The 17,668-nt window shown below is 42.6% G+C and overlaps 1 protein-coding gene across 1 annotated transcript in view; it reads right to left on the reverse strand.

The window, feature by feature from the left end:
* The window catches only part of SLC35F1 (solute carrier family 35 member F1), a 276,349-nt gene that overhangs the window by 219,744 nt on the left and 38,937 nt on the right, over nt 1–17,668 (reverse strand). The gene's annotated exons all lie outside the window — the stretch shown is intronic.

The raw sequence follows: 17,668 nt of genomic DNA on the forward strand, positions 1-17,668 counted from the left end.
CTACTCCCCTCCTGCTTTTTCCTTCTACTTCAGTGCCAGGGTCTTATCTAATGATTCCTGCTACACTTCTATAAAGCACCATGACTTCTCCATTGCTTCCTCTGTTTCCTTCTTCACCCCTGTTAAGACTGGGATGAATGGCACCTCTTCTATTTATTTGGTTTCCTGTGGGAGTATGTTATAAGGCTGTTCTTTCTATGTGAGTGGGTTGCAGAAAGGGAGGGTCTCTGCCTGCCTGCTCCCAGCTGTGGCACACTGCAGGCACTGGAAGTCACTGGTGGGAGAGGGAAGCTGATCCTTCCCTAAAAGCAAAGCACAGTGCTAACCTGGGGGAAACCTTCCAGACCACAGGACAGGCAAAAGTAAGAGACATACAGGAAGGAAGGAGGAAGCTGGGTGAGCATCAGAGATCATGTCAAGACAGAGGTTTTCCCTAGAGCAGCAAGGAACTCTGTGGAAGCTACTCAAAACAGGAAGTCACCAAAATGAAAAACATTGACCCTGCAAGGACAGAGTAAGCAGGTTTTGGTTTTGTCCTATTTTAATCTGTTCCTATTCAGGAGTCACTGTGTTAACAGAGTTAACTGCACCCTGGTCACTTTTAATATACCTCAGTCAGTATCCACGAAACCTTCTCCACATTCTCACTCTCTTGGGTCCACCACATTGGGGCTATATCCAAACACTGCCTGCCCTATTTCTCTCTGGAAGATTAATTTCTATCCATCAAGTCCCTCTTCCACTAATTTCAGTGACTACTACTCTCTCTTCTCAACTTCAAATCTGTTATTAAGACCCTCTTCTATCATGCATAAATTAAATCATACATGTGGCAATGTAAATGCATCCATCGTGACCCTTCTCACTCTGTACATCACTCTGTAGAAAAGAAGTTTTACAGGGAGTAAAACTCTTCCATTTAGGTGTCTACGCATAGGTGTCCACAGAGGTACCAGTTGTCTACACTACCATTATAATCAATGCAGATTTAGTCAATACAATCAGTGGAGCCTAGAGGGTGATTCAACTCATGTTTAAGTCAACATCTAGGGCGCAATCCACTTGTCATAGGATTGTCACTGTCAAACACAGGACATTGACAAGTCACTAGACATAGTTGTCTAGTGTCATATTCACTAGAATACACATCCTAGCTCCCAGCTGCCTGTTCAAAAGGGCATGAAGCAGGTCTCTTGCAAGCCTGTATGGCACCTACCCACCCAAGAAGATGTCCCAGATTCTCTAGCATGTCTCAAATACTACTATACATCTATGTTTAGGCAACTGAATTGACCCCATACTGGTAAATAGCTGAACCACTGCTCTCTAGGCTTTACTGACCATACTAAGTGGAAGCTTAGGCACCCAGTACACACTGTAACACTCAATGTAGGTGTCTTCGCCTCAACCTGAGTCATACCTGTTGGTCCTCCAGGATGCACTGGCAGTGCTTAGTGCTTTGTGGCTGTCACAGGAGTTCAGCAAGTAATAATAGCATAGAACATTTGCCCTTCTTTCATTTCACTATGCAATCTAAAATTCATTTCACTGTTAATCTAAAAATCAAGATGGGTATTAGATACTAAGTATCTATCCTGTATCTTGCTCATTAGATGAACAGGATGTGGGGTTTTGCCCTCAGTGGCAGCAAACTTCTGAAGCTGCCTGTAGAAAAGGAGAAATTCTTGCAAATCCAGTGTGAGAAATAAGTCACACAGCTTTCTTTGCATGAATGGATTCATTATGCGCAGATGTTCAGTGCACTTCTACAAGTTTTTATGGAAGAACAAGTCACATCATTATTGTGTTTTTTGATCAGAAATGAAGCATGGACTAATGCCATCTGAAAAAAAAAAAAAAAGAATTCCTGTGTTTTTGTGTTAGAACCTTAGGCGAATCTAAAAGATACACACAAAATGAGTAAGAATATACCTGGAGATGCTAGATGACTCCTGTGATGAATAACAATTAATCAGAAAACAAGAAACTGAATTTTTCATTACACTGCTATCTCTATAATATCCTTTAATCTGCTTCGGCAATTTTACTACAACATCCAGAAAATCACTTCAAACTGTACTCTGATAGATAAAAAATGAGCACAAACTATTTCATTATAGCAAGCAAGGAAGCTGAGCATCCGTGGTAATTTTTTAATTCTATTTATGCCTTGGATTTAAAAAAGTGACTCGTGAGTACTTACACTGGCAACTACAGAAAAAAAAAAGCTAATTATAAATTGTATCTCAATACTTTTGTTGAGTTATATGACAAAGAGTTCCTTATTTTCAAATCTTATGGCAGCAGAGTACAAAAATCCTCTTTCAGATACTACTGACATCCATATAAGTTAGGCAAAACAGTAACTCAGAAGCATCCCCATGTACTAGCAAGGAATCAGACCAACACCACAACCATAAGTTTTCTAATTTATTCAACAACAGACATGGTCTAAATAGAAAAAAACCTTTATTTTGGGCCCAAAATACCTCAAACTCTGTAAAAGTGGTGCTAGGGCAAGGTAGCTGATGAAGAAAATGCTTTACAGCCTAAAAGGCTGGTTATCAGTAAGTTTTTTGTTAGGAGGAACATACGTCAGGGAAAGCAGCAGCAGCACTTTCTCCCCACTGCCAGGGCACAGCGGGGGCCAGGGTCTCCCCTGGGGCCAGGAATGGTGGGAGCCCCCCCCCACTGCCTCGGGCAGGGCTACTACTTTAAACTTTACTTGATCCTGTTGAATCACAGAATCACAGAATGTTAGGGATTGGAAGGGACCTCAAAAGATCATCTAGTCCAATCCCCCTGCCGGAGCAGGATTGCCTAGACCGTATCACACAGGAATGCGTCCAGGCGGGTTTTGAATGTCTCCAGAGAAGGAGACTCCACAACCTCTCTGGGCAGCCTGTTCCAGTGTTCGGTCACCCTCACCGTAAAGAAGTTTTTCCTCATATTTATGTGGAACCTCCTGTGTTCCAGCTTGCACCCATTGCCCCTTGTCCTGTCAAGGGATGTCACTGAGAAGAGCCTGGCTCCATCCTCATGACACTTGCCCTTTACATATTTATAAACATTAATGAGGTCACCCCTCAGTCTCCTCTTCTCCAAGCTAAAGAGACCCAGCTCCCTCAGCCTCTCCTCATAAGGGAGATGTTCCACTCCCTTAATCATCTTCGTGGCTCTGCGCTGGACTCTCTCTAGCAGTTCCCTGTCCTTCTTGAACTGAGGGGCCCAGAACTGGACACAATATTCCAGATGCGGCCTCACCAGGGCAGAATAGAGGGGGAGGAGAACCTCTCTCGACCTGCTAACCACACCCCTTCTAATACACCGCAGGATGCCATTGGCCTTCTATGAGAGCGAGTAGGAAATGCTTTTTCTGCTGACAATCAGACTGAACCTGGGAAAACTGAAAACTCCGGTCAACACCATATACAAAGTAAAAATGATTTTTTTTTTTTAACATTAGAAGAGTATATGCCATGTTATCACAACCGGTACAGTTAACATACTGTATGCATCCTACATCTGATGATTAGGTGCCTCAGCAAAAGAGAAAGAACATAAATAGAAAAATACTCTACTTGTTTGCTTATTTTGGCATGTGATTCACTGTAGGACTCTCTAGAGCACGAAAAAGCAGGCATGGTGGTACTGCAGAACAGGATAAGGACAGGTGTTAAGTGCACATCCTTCAGTTATAGCACAGGGCAAAGAGACAGCAAATTTATCCCTAAATCAATGTACACGGCGAGTTAGCCCTACCTACTCTCTGGGCATCCTGGCATTGTAAAAGATTTGCAGTTGATGTTCACTCTAGTGACTACCTCCTGATTGCATGCAACCGGTACACTGTATATCTACCCAAATACTCCAGCTAATGTAGGCTCAACCTAGGAAAGCACCAAAACTGGTTCTATTGAAGGCAACAGATCCAGTAACATTGTTTAAAATTAAGATGATGGTTAAAGGGCTTTTGGATTCCTTCCTAGTAGAGCTTCCTATCATCAGCTAAAAAAACCCTCAAAACAACTGCTAAATCAGAGCATTCAATGTAAACAAAATTCTACTACACAGTATTTTGTTTCCACAGCACAAGTCATAGCTGGAAAAGATACTAATTACAGCACTAGTGCAGCTGTATTAATTACAGTTGCATTAATTAGAGCAAATTTCTGTAATTTAACTAGGTTGGCACTTAAAAGTGCTTTTTCAATTACGATACATTCCAGACCTTTGTCCATCTCTCAACAAATTGGTGAACTTTTAAGTTAGTGCTGTGGGGATTACACAGGTATCCGTTCAAAGGAGTTGATGTTTCAGAAATATTATGTCTTCAGCTGTCCTCGTGTTATCAAGAGAGCTCATAAAACTGGCTAGCAGGCAGAGCTCAGCCTGTTCGAGCTATTGCCTGCTACAGCCCTCAGACCCTAGGATTTTGTTTCTCGTTTTGGGCCTGCCCTGACAAGTGTCAGTCTACAACATTCTGCATTGCTAAAAAACCTTTTAAACTCAAAGTGATAATTTCAACAGCGACCAAAAAAAACCACAGTTTGCCTTTACAGGCTACATGAAACAAGGTAGGAGAAAGAGAAAACTTCTGGGTCAAGATTTTTCAAACCCTGAGGACGTTGCTGAGTTTGCAATCAGCCCATGCTCTTATTAAAAAAGCCCCAACAGTGCAACAATGGAGACATTTCCTATGCAAGGATGGGTAACAGAAAAGTGAGCAGGAGCCAGACCTCAGGACTTAGCTCTTTACGTGCGGTCAGTGCCTTTTCTAGATTTTTACGTTCCAGTACACTCGTGCCTCAGCTGAGGTTCTTGCCAGCCCAGACACTTTCACTCTAAGTTTAATAGTCTTGAGGTATTTAAAGACCTGCAAGTCTAACCCACATAAAAGGAAGAAAAAATGAAGAACAATCAGTAGGATGAAGCTTTTGCCTTCAATATTGCCATTCCACTGAAATAAAAAGACTGATAGTCCATATCGTATTGCATTTGTACCACAATGTTACTGTTGGGACACCACAGCCCCATGATCAAACAGACTGTGCAGGAAATGGAAGGGGGGGAGGAGAAAGACCACAAGAGAAAAGCTGGGGAAAATGTGAGGATGCTGTACAGCAGAATGGCATGTCTTTTCTTGAAGTTGGGATGCCAACTAATAGCATGACTTTGCCACATGACTCCAGCTCTGAGTTAGCAAGCAGCTAATAGGCTCCTCTTCGCAACTTGAGACTTAGATACATACTTGAAGCATTTAAGATCTACTAACACTCTATATTAATAAGAGAATGTAGATAATATGTTCATAAATATCACTAAAAATTTTTAAATCTCTGAATATTTAAACAGACATGAATCACAACATACGCATTCATCCTGCTTCTTTAAAATTGAGGTTTTACATATGTGTATATTCTCAGATGAATTTTTAACTAGACTATCATGACCCAAAAGACAGAAAATTGTGAAGACACACTTGTTTTTAAATGGCACGTAGCCATAACATAATCTAACCAGATTTTTGCAGGTTATGATGACTAATCAAATAAATGTCACTGTCTACAGGAACATATGTTAACAGAAACTCTGTGCATGAGCATATACGTGTGCATGTGCTAGTGTGATACCCAAATTCAATTAACAGGTCTCTACTAAAAATACGTCTATACACAAGAGAAAGCTAAGTAAAAATACAATCTCAGGCTTGACTGAAGAGGCAGGGAAGAGGCTGAAGCTGTGAAAATGGAAAGAAGACATAGAAAATTATTTTAACGCCAAGTAAATAAATCCTTAGACCAGGAAAAACTCACTAATAAATATTGTTACTGATATCACTAGAGGCAAACTTTGCTTGACATAATGATGACATAAATGTAGACAACTATGCTGTGCTCAAGATACATACTGGCCTGAAAGGAAATATTGGTTGTAGTGAAGTTGGAGACATAAATTGCCTGCATGGGGCACACAGACTACACGCACATTGATCATCCTCCTATACAAAATCCAAAAATGCATTCCTCGCATGTCAGACAAAATGCATGTCACAGGACATTCAAAACAGCATAAGGGATTCAGATGATCATTTACATACATCTCAACAGGAATTAGGTATCCTACTCCCTTACATTAATGCATATTGTTATAAGTAGTTTTAATCAGTGGACAACTTAATGACATAGACATCTGTCTACTGTAGCCCTGATTGTCAGCATTAACTACAATACTTAATATTCTCCAGATGATATGCTGTCTGAGCCACCGAGAGCAGCTGTTAACCATTGACATGGCAATGAAGAAGCAGATATGGATATACCACCTGCTGGTCTGCTCCATCTTAAATATAGGTAAAACTGTCATTATCTCCTGAACAGTGACCCAGAGATAACATTCATCTAAGCTGTCTTATAGCTTAACACTGCTTTAGAGTTGAGTTGTGTTATACTTAAGGCAAGATAAGAATAAAAAATCCCTATCCCAATATACATAAAAACTAATCATAAGTTTATACTATTGTTACCCACATAAGTTACATGAAAACATAGTATTAGGCTCCTGCTACCAAAACCACTTGCAGCACCTTCTGAATTGGCAGCACAAGCCACTTGGTTTATCCATGTTGTAAATCGCAGTCAACTACCCAAGAAGCCTTCAGGTCTTGTCCAAATCCAGAGAAAACAGCTATTATAACGTTCTATTCCTAATGAAACTTAAATGTTGAACTCTCATTCCTTAAAGCAGTAATTGGGGCAAAATTTTATCAGCAGGAATCAGCTCAAGGATAACAAAGCCTGTGCAAAAAAAGTATAATGATTAACACCTGTCAATCATCATACAAACTGGAGGCCTGCAGCTCCAGGAGTAAAAATGGTCCGTTTGTGATGCATAGCTGGCTAGGTGATTTATCTTCTAAGATCAAAACAATACACTGACTTCTGGCTTTGTTATAATGATTAAGTCTTCATCGTTCAACGTCCTGAACTAGTTCCAGTCTAGCACTAATCCTGCCTGTTCCCATGTATGTTAGTTTAGCAGCCTCCTTCTTCCGTGGATTTTATGAAGGTCTTGACACTGAAGGCTGTGACATCAAGGGTCGACATCAAAACTTCAGCTCCATAACACTTGGCTTGTCTCCAGCTGTCTCTCTCTTTCCCAGATGGTTAGCAATCTCTACTCAAACTGAAACTTCTGCCCAGAAGAGACTCAAAGAATGAAGGGGGCTTCAAAATCCCTAGCTGGGAAGTAGGAACAATCTTAGTATTAAATTTCATCTGCATTCCTCTATGAAAAAAACACTCAAATGGCATTATGGTGGAGATGGCTTTTCTGCATCATAAAGGAACAAATCTTCGCAAAACAAACACTGTAAACTCAAAGCGAGGTAAAAATTCACGTTGCTATGCTGCTTCTGTTTGTTGTCAGGACATATCAGGGCCTGAACCCAAGTCTATCATGCTGAGTGATGCCTGACACCACAGAGACTCAAATACGGCATTATATGGTGCAAGTAAAAGGGGTAGTTTCACCCAGTAGCACTGTCAATGCGTGCTGCATTTCCAAAGTACACCTGAGTTACATACATAGGCCTAAAGAAATTAAATCCAAAAGCAGAGTGAGAACTGCTGCTCATGAGCAGTCTCCCAAAGCAGAAGATTATTTCAACAAACTCTTTCTGCAAGTAGCTGATCAAAAACTGCCCATAGTAAAACAAAAGCAAATGCAGGAAAAGATCAGGCTGACTCTGGTCAGGAAAGGGGCGACAACAGGTTGCTGCAGGTAAGCAGGGACTGCTTAAGGAGATTGGGAGAAGTCCAAAAGAGGCATCTCTCAGGTAACTGGATGACCTGCGTAATGATCACAGCACTTGGATTCTTGTTGTAAAAAACTATTTCTGACCAATTGGAATTCAATCACAACAGAAAAATCAATCATGGTTTCCATCTCATACCCATACCTTGTGGACTAGCTATGGACACATTTTCATTTATTTATTTGATTATCTGTGTCACTGGTAGCTGTTTATTAATACAGAAGAGGGAACTGAATATTAGCACATGCTCCTTCTCCCCTACAGAAGTGAGAAGAATCCTGCACTCGGCACTGCCAGCCCTCTCCCTCAGACACCCAGCAGCCATGGCACGCAATTACGGGTCAGTACAATGGTGTGTGCAAAAACTCTTTATATTGCTGTCACCGGTGAGACTCCAGAGAAATTTAATCTCAGGCAGTCTAAAGAACAGAGAACCAAAAGACAGTCAACTAACAAACAATTTCCTATCAGCATCAGTGCGGTTAGTGCCTTGCATCCCAGACATTTATTACAGGGCAGAAAAGGAAAAACTAACAGATCTGGATTTTTTTACTTCTGTAAATAGCACTAGTTAAATGAAAACAGAAGAACAGATTTAAAGGGTAGTGTTCTCCTTTTTTGTTTTCAGTATAAATGCCAGCAATTCATTAAAGAATATGTGCAGGGAACCAGAGATGAAGCATTCCTACAATGGGAGTAAGTGAACAGGAGCTAAGGTCTAGTAATTATATAGGACACGGAGCCCTTTCACCTTTCCATTTTATGGCTTTGGCATTACATGGGATACTGCTAAAAGGAAAAGAGAAGTGATTGTAACTACTGCTTACTTAAACAACCCGTTACCTACATAATACTCAAGCCCTTATTTTCTCTCTGCTTATTATCCTGTTGTGACTAAAACTCTCCTATTCTGAATTCACACCAGGGTGTTTGCACAGAGCTTTATATAGAAAAGTCAAGCTACTACATATTGCACAGGCTTTGAAACAATAGAAGACATTGCTCTATTTGTAACAGCAGTAGAAAGCTTTAGTACTTGGCAATTTGCTCGGCAATTTAGTAGAATATCTGATCTGCAATGATTCTTTTGGAAGACTGTCATTTTTCTGAAGTCAATCCCCCTGTTATTAATTAATATCCAAAAGTCTAACTGTGCTTTCTTTACAGAGTAATGAAAGACTCTACAAAGGATTTTTTTTCTGGAATAATTATACCAGAGTATTTACTCTGGAATAACTATTTCAGTAAGTTTCTGATTGAAAACAAACCCCTTTGCTACAACAGTGTCTGGAGCTCCCCAGGAAAGATTAATTTATTTTTTTTGCATTCAATGTTCAGCTTTTCAGTAATTAAGATTTTTAAGTGAACTGTAGCTTCAATTGAAAGAACAGACAGGACAAACAGGGTACTGAAACTTTCTAGCCACAGAAGTAGTTCTGCCCTGCAGCACAAGTGGCATCAAAACCTTCTTCCCCAGTGACTAGCCAAAACTCTCCTAAAAAGAGCACTAAGGGCTACTTCTGTTAGGTGAAGGTATCTCAGCCTTTATAACCTTTTAATTCATGCCTCTAAGTCTCAACATCATATTCTACATCACATCAGTCAAGAAGAGCCAGCCCATGTTGCCTCACTAGCAACTAGCCAAACCAATTCACTGCACATGAGGTATTCTTAAAAAAGTTTAAATTTTACTATTTAATTTACCTGTAACATTTACTACGGTATAGGTAACAAACTTTGAAACACCTCCTCCGTATTTAAAGACCTCAGTGCCATGCAGGAAGGCAAGAAGGATACTGAAGACAAGACTCTTCTCTGAAAGCACCCAACAAAGCAAGGAACTCCTCAGAGAGGTCATATATATATATATATATATATATATATATATTTACCAACTTGATAGCCTTTTATGAGGATGTTACCCGGTGGATAGATGATGGTAAAGCTGTGGATGTGGTCTATCTCGATTTCAGTAAAGCGTTTGACACGGTCTCCCACAGCATCCTCGCAGCTAAACTGAGGAAGTGTGGTCTGGATGATCGGGTAGTGAGGTGGATTGGGAACTGGCTGAAGGAAAGAAGCCAGAGAGTGGTGGTCAATGGGACAGAGTCCAGTTGGAGGTCTGTGTCTAGCGGAGTTCCGCAAGGGTCAGTTCTGGGACCAGTTCTATTCAATATATTCATTAATGAGTTGGATGAGGGAATAGAGTGCACTGTCAGCAAGTTCGCTGATGACACAAAACTGGGAGGAGTGGCTGAGATGCCGGAAGGCTGCGCAGCCATTCAGAGAGACCTGGACAGGCTGGAGAGTTGGGCGGGGAGAAATTTAATGAAATATAACAAGGGCAAGTGTAGAGTCCTGCATCTGGGCAAGAACAACCCCATGTACCAGTACAAGTTGGGGACAGAGCTGTTGGATACCAGCGTAGGGGAAAGGGACCTGGGGGTCCTAGTGGACAGCAGGATGACCATGAGCCAGCAGTGTGCCCTTGTGGCCAAGAAGGCCAATGGCATCCTGGGGTGTATTAGAAGGGGTGTGGTTAGCAGGTCACAAGAGGTTCTCCTCCCCCTCTACTCTGCCCTGGTGAGGCCGCATCTGGAGTATTGTGTCCAGTTCTGGGCCCCTCAGTTCAAGAAGGACAGGGAACTGCTAGAGAGAGTCCAGCGCAGAGCCACGAAGATGATTAAGGGAGTGGAACATCTCCCTTATGAGGAGAGGCTGAGGGAGCTGGGTCTCTTTAGCTTAGAGAAGAGGAGACTGAGGGGTGACCTCATTAATGTTTATAAATATGTAAAGGGCAAGTGTCAAGAGGATGGAGCCAGGCTCTTCTCAGTGACATCCCTTGACAGGACAAGGGGCAATGGGTGCAAGCTGGAGCACAGGAGGTTCCACTTAAATTTGAGGAAAAACTTCTTTACTGTAAGGGTGACTGAACACTGGAACAGGCTGCCCAGAGAGGTTGCGGAGTCTCCTTCTCTGGAGACATTCAAAACCCGCCTGGACGCGTTCCTGTGTGATACGGTCTAGGCAATCCTGCCCCGGCAGGGGGATTGGACTAGATGATCTTTCGAGGTCCCTTCCAATCCCTAACATTCTGTGATTCTGTGATTCTGTGATATATATATATATACACACACAGAGTGCAAGTCTTACTTGGAGGCTCTTCTATGTCACCAGCTCTCCAGAGACTGCCATCAATTGTCATGACAAGAGCATCATGACAAGAACATACCCATTACACTTCATTTTATATCATTACATGCTTAAATAAGACAAAAAAAAAAAAAGCTAGCCCTATACAGTATAACAGCATAACTGATGAGACCAAATAAATGAGAGATACATCACTGAAAAAACTATGAACATGAAAGTAATACAAATCATCGGAGAAGACAACCCTTCCTTTGGTGGTTCAGACCTAGCTTTCAACCTCATTTCAGTAGATGACATCAATTTTATTGTCCAAGCTGCTGTTTCACAATACACTTGATGTTTGACAACTTCATTGTTGAAAATTATACACATGAAAAATACAGAACTGTAAAACTGCTGCTATAAGAAGTTATTACTGCTGAAGGCATGATGCCACAATATGTTCACTTCCACGTATGAAAATTTTACTTTGCATGTCCCACATTTTGGAGGTTTGTTAGATGTAGCCAAGGCCAAATCAGGGGCTGAGAGGCATAGCAATAGAGAGAAAGAAAGATGAATCCAAGGATCCATGCTCTGTGATACAAAGTACAAGAGCAGCTCAGAATAAAATACAAACTCATATACGGTTGGTTTTGTTATTTAGATAGGGATTAAATACAGTAATTTACAACTTTCCAAAACTTTATGACCCACACAAAAGAACATATCCTCACTCACCATGTCAAAACTCAGCAGAGATAACTCCTTGAAACATAAGTGTGTGAGCCGACACAGGCAGGACGCAGGAACAGCCACAAGACCACGGATAAAATGCAAAGAGCAAATTTATTCCCATTACCTCGCAAACCAGGGGATCTCCGAAGCAGCACCTGGGGCAAAGGCACGCAAGTGGGGACCCAGGCACCGTGGAGCTTGGTTCCTGCTAGAGAGAGAGCGAGAGGTTTCGGGCCTGCTGCTTTCACCTGTACATTAGGGGTTTCTTGCAGGCAGTAGTTTTCCACTGCGCTTTGATCTTTCTCACAGCAGGGCACGAATCTCAGGCATGAACAATTAGGTGCCTCTGAGTCTTATCACAGGCCTATGTTATCTGAATGCAGATGTTCTACTTGTCCAGCACACAAGACTAAACAACAGTTAGTGGTATATATGTGTTTTTCGACACCCCAGGTGCAAGTCACTTGAGCATGTTTACAATCCTCCTCGCCAATCTTCTGTTATATTCCCACAATAAGAAAGCTACAAACTTTGGCAAGTTGTCTTCTCTTCCGTTCCCTTGCAGGTAGGAAAAGAGAAATACATGGTGAAAAATTGTTTCTCTGCAAGAACATGACCTTTGAATACAGAGTGAAATTTCCAAAGGCAGAAAAGGCATCAAGGTGCCTAACTCTCACCAAAAGTCAACAGGAACTGAGTGTCAGACTGTCATTTATGTTCTATTGTAACGAAAAGCAAGAGCTTAATTATAGGTCATCATGGAACACCCTCAACCTTCAGACTGACTTCCACAGGAGCAGGAGAAGAACAGCCTGATCAGGCTTTTTAGTTACAACTGTTTTAAGTCAAAACAAACAAAAAAGTAAACAGCAAAAGAAGAGCATTGTGTACAATGCAAACTAATTACTTTCATGGAAAAATTAATTACTGTGACTCCAAGCAGTAACAATGTTCAGCTGATCAGAGGAACTCTGCCCTCCCCAAACCAATTGAGCACATGAACAGTAAATTAAATTCTAGCTACTGCAATGTGCGAGCGACCTCCCACTCGCTAGAAACCATGCCATACCCGAGTGCCTGCCGTAAGCGCCACTGTGAGAGTACCAAAGCCCTATATTCACAGGAAAAAGCATATTACTGAACTTGGTTTTCAATACTCGCTGTCTCTCCCTGCAAGCAAAAGTGGTCAACATCAGACCTTTGTCACTTCCTTTTCTTTTTTCTGACATGCTATGAGCAAACCACAATACCCAAGTTCTTGCACTAACTCAGAGCCGGCAGTGCCAGCTCTCAACTCCAGTCAATAGGCAGGCAGGCTGCTCTAAAGTCCGTGCACCAACCAATTTGAGATGCATGAGCTCCTGGCAGCAAAATAATTATTTCCTCAGAGGTTCTTATTGTCTCCAGCACGCCATGAATTCTGTTCAAGTTCAATGTCAATTTATCACTCTACATTACTGGTGGCAGCTGACATCATGGGTGCAATTGTTAAAGAAAAGGGAAATTATTTCTGCCCTCGCACATTTAGATTCCCTCCCCCCCACCACCAACTAAGCGCAGCGAAGGGAAAAAGCTTTGAGCAATCTCAAATTGCAGAATGCCTCTTTCTATAAAAGCATTGCATTTGTCCAGCAAACCTCTCTATCTACCACCACTGAATAATATCAGGTACTAGAAAGACCAGAAAGGGAATACAGAGAGAAAGTATGACCTGCAAAAAGGTGGTATTTTTAGAGTACAATGTAGTTTTTTCCCTCCTCTAATATGCAACACTTTCTTTGGGCTTGATACAGCGGGGTGCTGAGCGTGCTGGCCTCTCTCTAGCAAAGCATGGCAGTATGTGCTACTTACTAGGCACAGCCAGCCTGGCACAAAATAAACTGCTGTGCTGAGGGGAGACCAAAGTGCCAGCACCTCACAGGCTGGAGCCCACCAGCCTCCATGTCACGATCCTGATATGCTGCACAATACATCATTTTCCTTGTAATTTTTTTTTTTTTTTAATAAATGGGGTCGTAAGTTGGCTTAAAACTAGTGATATCCCCCCAAAAAACAAGGGACTGCTTACACAGGGTGTGTTACTCAGTGTCAGTACAAAAGTGTTTTCAATCAATCAATCAGGTTGGAAGAGACCTCTGGGATCATTGAGTTCAACCACTGCCCTGACACCACCCTGTCAACTAGACCATGGCACTAACTGCCATGTCCAGTCTTTTCTTAAACACATCCAGAGATGGTGACTCCACCACCTCCCTGGGCAGCCCGTTCCAATGTCTAATGACCCTTTCTACCATCAATCTTCAACTCTGAGTTAATAAGCAACTCAAAAAGTCACCATTTCAACAGAAAAAACCAACACTGTGAGAAACAAGACTCGTTTCAAATAACCATTCTGAAAGTTAGCATTACTATACTTTTTTTTGAAAGGAATTAAGCAACTTTTCAGTAAAAAAAGCTGAAATGAGTATCAGACAGGTGCTTCTTCATAGAGTCCAAAAATTCTGTACCTGCCCTTGAAATCTTGCAACCTGCTTGATGATATGGAAATTATCCAAAGTGGTGTAAGCACGCCCTGGCAGTGCACAAGATTGGGGGAGCAGGTGGGTTAAAAGTGACAAGACTGAATTTTAATCACCGCTAAAAGGAAAAACAACATCTATTTAATTCCGTGTGTCGAAACTGCAGTACATGTAGCATAACCCCACCAGCAAGCAGCTACAGTCCAGATGGTGGTACCAACTCTTCTCGCTGGTGCCCTGCGGCAGGACAATAGGCAGTGGGCACCTACTGAAACACATGAAACAACTGAAGATAACACAACTTTTTTACTGCAAGAATGGTCAAACACTGCAATTGATTGCCCAGAGAGGTTTTGGAGACCTGACAACATAACAGGCTTACATGCCTAGTCACAGTATTATTAAAATTTGATCAAAGGATAAAAAGTTTTCTTGTTATTTTTCAATACCATATAATGTCATGAATGGCACGGAAATTCCCTTCCATTAGGGAATTAACGTCCATGGTTTTAGCAACTTCAAAGATGCTTCATTATTGATTGCCTAAGCTAACTTTCCATGGCTTGAAGCACTTTTTCCTTTTTTTTTTTTTTTTTAAAAGAACTTGACCAGAGTGAACATTAAGAAGCAACTTAGCCTGTAAGCAGCAAGTTTTAATAGCCTAACAGATGTCCACCCCGACTCTGTATCTAGCATTACTAGCTAAAACACTAAATCCATAAGCACTTGAATGCTTGCCACTTTGAATCCTGTACAACTCACCCTTCAAGGCAGCCTCTGACACCCTAAACTGCTGAAACACTCCTCTGCCATCCTGCAGTTCCTTCGTTTGCTGCATGTTTTCCAGCTTCTGATACTGGGACTGGATCAGAGAGGCAGCAGCAAAGCTGTAGTACAGTACCCCGACACAGCCCTGAGCAAGTCCTTCTGCTTACTGATGCAACAGGGAATTTGCAACACACAATTGTATGATCAGAAGCTCTGCTGTAGTGGAAAGAGGAAGCAAACTCAATGTTTAGAGGTCACTCATTCTGGCAACTGAGATATGCTTCACATGCAACCTTAACAGTACCCTCCCCATGTGAGTGTTTGCATTTAATCATTTAGATTTCCAATAACTAATTGCAAATGCAGGAACATCCTCACTGGGCATCCTGCTATGCTGCTAAGGTTTACTGGCACAGCAGGAACTTACTGATCTGCCATTTGGGCTAATGAAGTAACCGAAATTAGACATAGGTTGTCATTCTTGTGCTGGACCAGCACTGGAAAGAGAAAGCCCTCTCTGCCATGAGATTTCAAGTTACTTGGAAGTTCAGCAGTGGTGAGACCCAGGAATACTACATCCTCTTCCAGACCTGGACAACAGTACTGCCTTCTGTCCACACACAGCAAGTGTAACTCCTTCTACACTCTTACCTTTGCCCTGTGTCCAATCCATCTTCTCCTACCTGCTGTTGGATCTCTGTCCTTTCCTACTCTCCACCATATCTCTGATTTCTCATTTTCATACAATCTTCCCAAAAATTATCACCCCTAAGCAGTACAGTCTGTTTCAGTCTTGCCCTCATCCCCCAAAAAACCCAGTTTCTTCCGGTCTTCTAGATCATGTCCTCTCTACACCTGAACTGGAAAACCTCTCCCTCTACACAGCCTATGTCCACAGTGAGTCTTAACAGAGGTTGCAGAAGATAGACAAGTCTTCTGTCCTTCATTCAGATGCATAAATCTATCCCTAAGACAGTCCACGTAAGCCAGAAGTGTAACCACTGGGTGACTCCAGGTCAGCCCACAACTGGAGCACATCCAGTACAAACATAACCCAAAAAGACTGCTGAGAATATGTTAACTGCAATTTCTCAATGCCATGTAATTACACCAAATTCCTATGTGTGAGAGATTGACAGATGGCACACACTGCACCTCTTACCTTGGAGTTATAGAATCATAGAATCATAGAATGATTTGGGATGAAAGGGACCTTAAAGATCTTCTAGTTCCAACCACCCTGTCACAGGCAGGGACACCTTTCCACTAGACCTGGTTGCTCAAAGCCCCATCCAACCTGGCCTTGAACACTGTCAGGGAGGGGGCAGCCACAACTTCTTTGGGCAACCTGTTCCAGTGTCTCACCACCCTCACAGTAAAGAATTTCTTCCTAATATCTAATCTAAATCTACCCTCATTCAGTTTAAAACCGTTCCCCCTCATCATATCACTACATGCCCTTATAAAAAGTCCCTCTCCAGCTTTCCTGTAGGCCCCCTTCAGGTACTGGAAGGCTGCTAGAAGGTCTTCCCGGAGCCTTCTCTTTTCCATGCTGAACAACCCCAGCTCTCTCAGCCTGTCTTCATATGTGCTCCAGCCCTCTGATCATCTTCGTGGCCCTCCTCTGGACTTCCTCCAACAGCTCCATGTCCTTCTTATGTTGGGCGCCCCAGAGCTGGACGCAGTACTCCAGGTGGGGTCTAACAAGAGCAGAGTAGAGGTGGAGAATCACCTCCCTCAACCTGCTGGTCATGGTTCTTGATGCAGCCCAGGATACGGTTGGCCTTCTGGGCTGCAAGCGCACATTGCCGGCTCGTGTTGAGCTTCTCATCAACCATCACCCCCAAGTCCTTCTCCTCAGGGCTGCTCTCAATCCATTCTCTGCCCAACCCGTATTTGTACTTGGGACTGCCCTGACCCACATGCAGGACCTTGCACTTGGCCTTGTTGAACTTCTTGCAGTTCACACTGGCCCACTTCTCCAGCCTGTCAAGGTCCCTCTGGATGACATCCCTTCCCTCCAGCACGTCAACCGCATCACACAGCTTGGTGTCATCAGCAAACTTGCTGAGGGTGCACTCAATCCCACTGTCCATGTTGCCGACAAAGATATTAAACAGCGCTGGTCCCACTACTGGCCCCTGAGGAACGCCACTCATCACTGGTGTCCACTTGGACATCGAGCCGTTGACCGTAACTCTTTGAGTGTGACCATCCAGCCAATTTCTTACCCACCGAGTGGTCCATCCGTCAAGTCCATGTCTCTCTAATTTAGAGACAAGGATGTCGTGCGGGACAGTGTCAAGTGCTTTGCACAAGTCCAGGCAGATGATGTCAGTTGCTCTTCCCTTGTCCACCAGTGCTGTAACCCTGTCATAGAAGGCCACCAAATTTGTCAGGCATGATTTGCCTTTAGTGAAGTCATGTTGACTGTCACCAATCACCTCCTTATTTTCCACGTGCCTTAGCAAAGTTTCCAGGAAAATCTGCTCCACGATCTTGCCGGGCAGAGGTGAGACTGACTGGCTTGTAGTTTCCTGGGTCTTCCTTTTTAAAAATGAGGGTTATGTTTCCCCTTTTCCAGTCAGTGGGAACTTCACCAGACTGCCACAGCTTCTGAAAGATGATGGATAGCGGCTTAGAAACTTCATCTGCCAGTTTCCTCAGGACCCGTGGATGCACCTCATCAGGTCCC

This window comes from Nyctibius grandis, chromosome 1, assembly GCF_013368605.1.
Source record: "Nyctibius grandis isolate bNycGra1 chromosome 1, bNycGra1.pri, whole genome shotgun sequence".
Taxonomy (NCBI): Eukaryota; Metazoa; Chordata; class Aves; order Nyctibiiformes; family Nyctibiidae; genus Nyctibius; species Nyctibius grandis.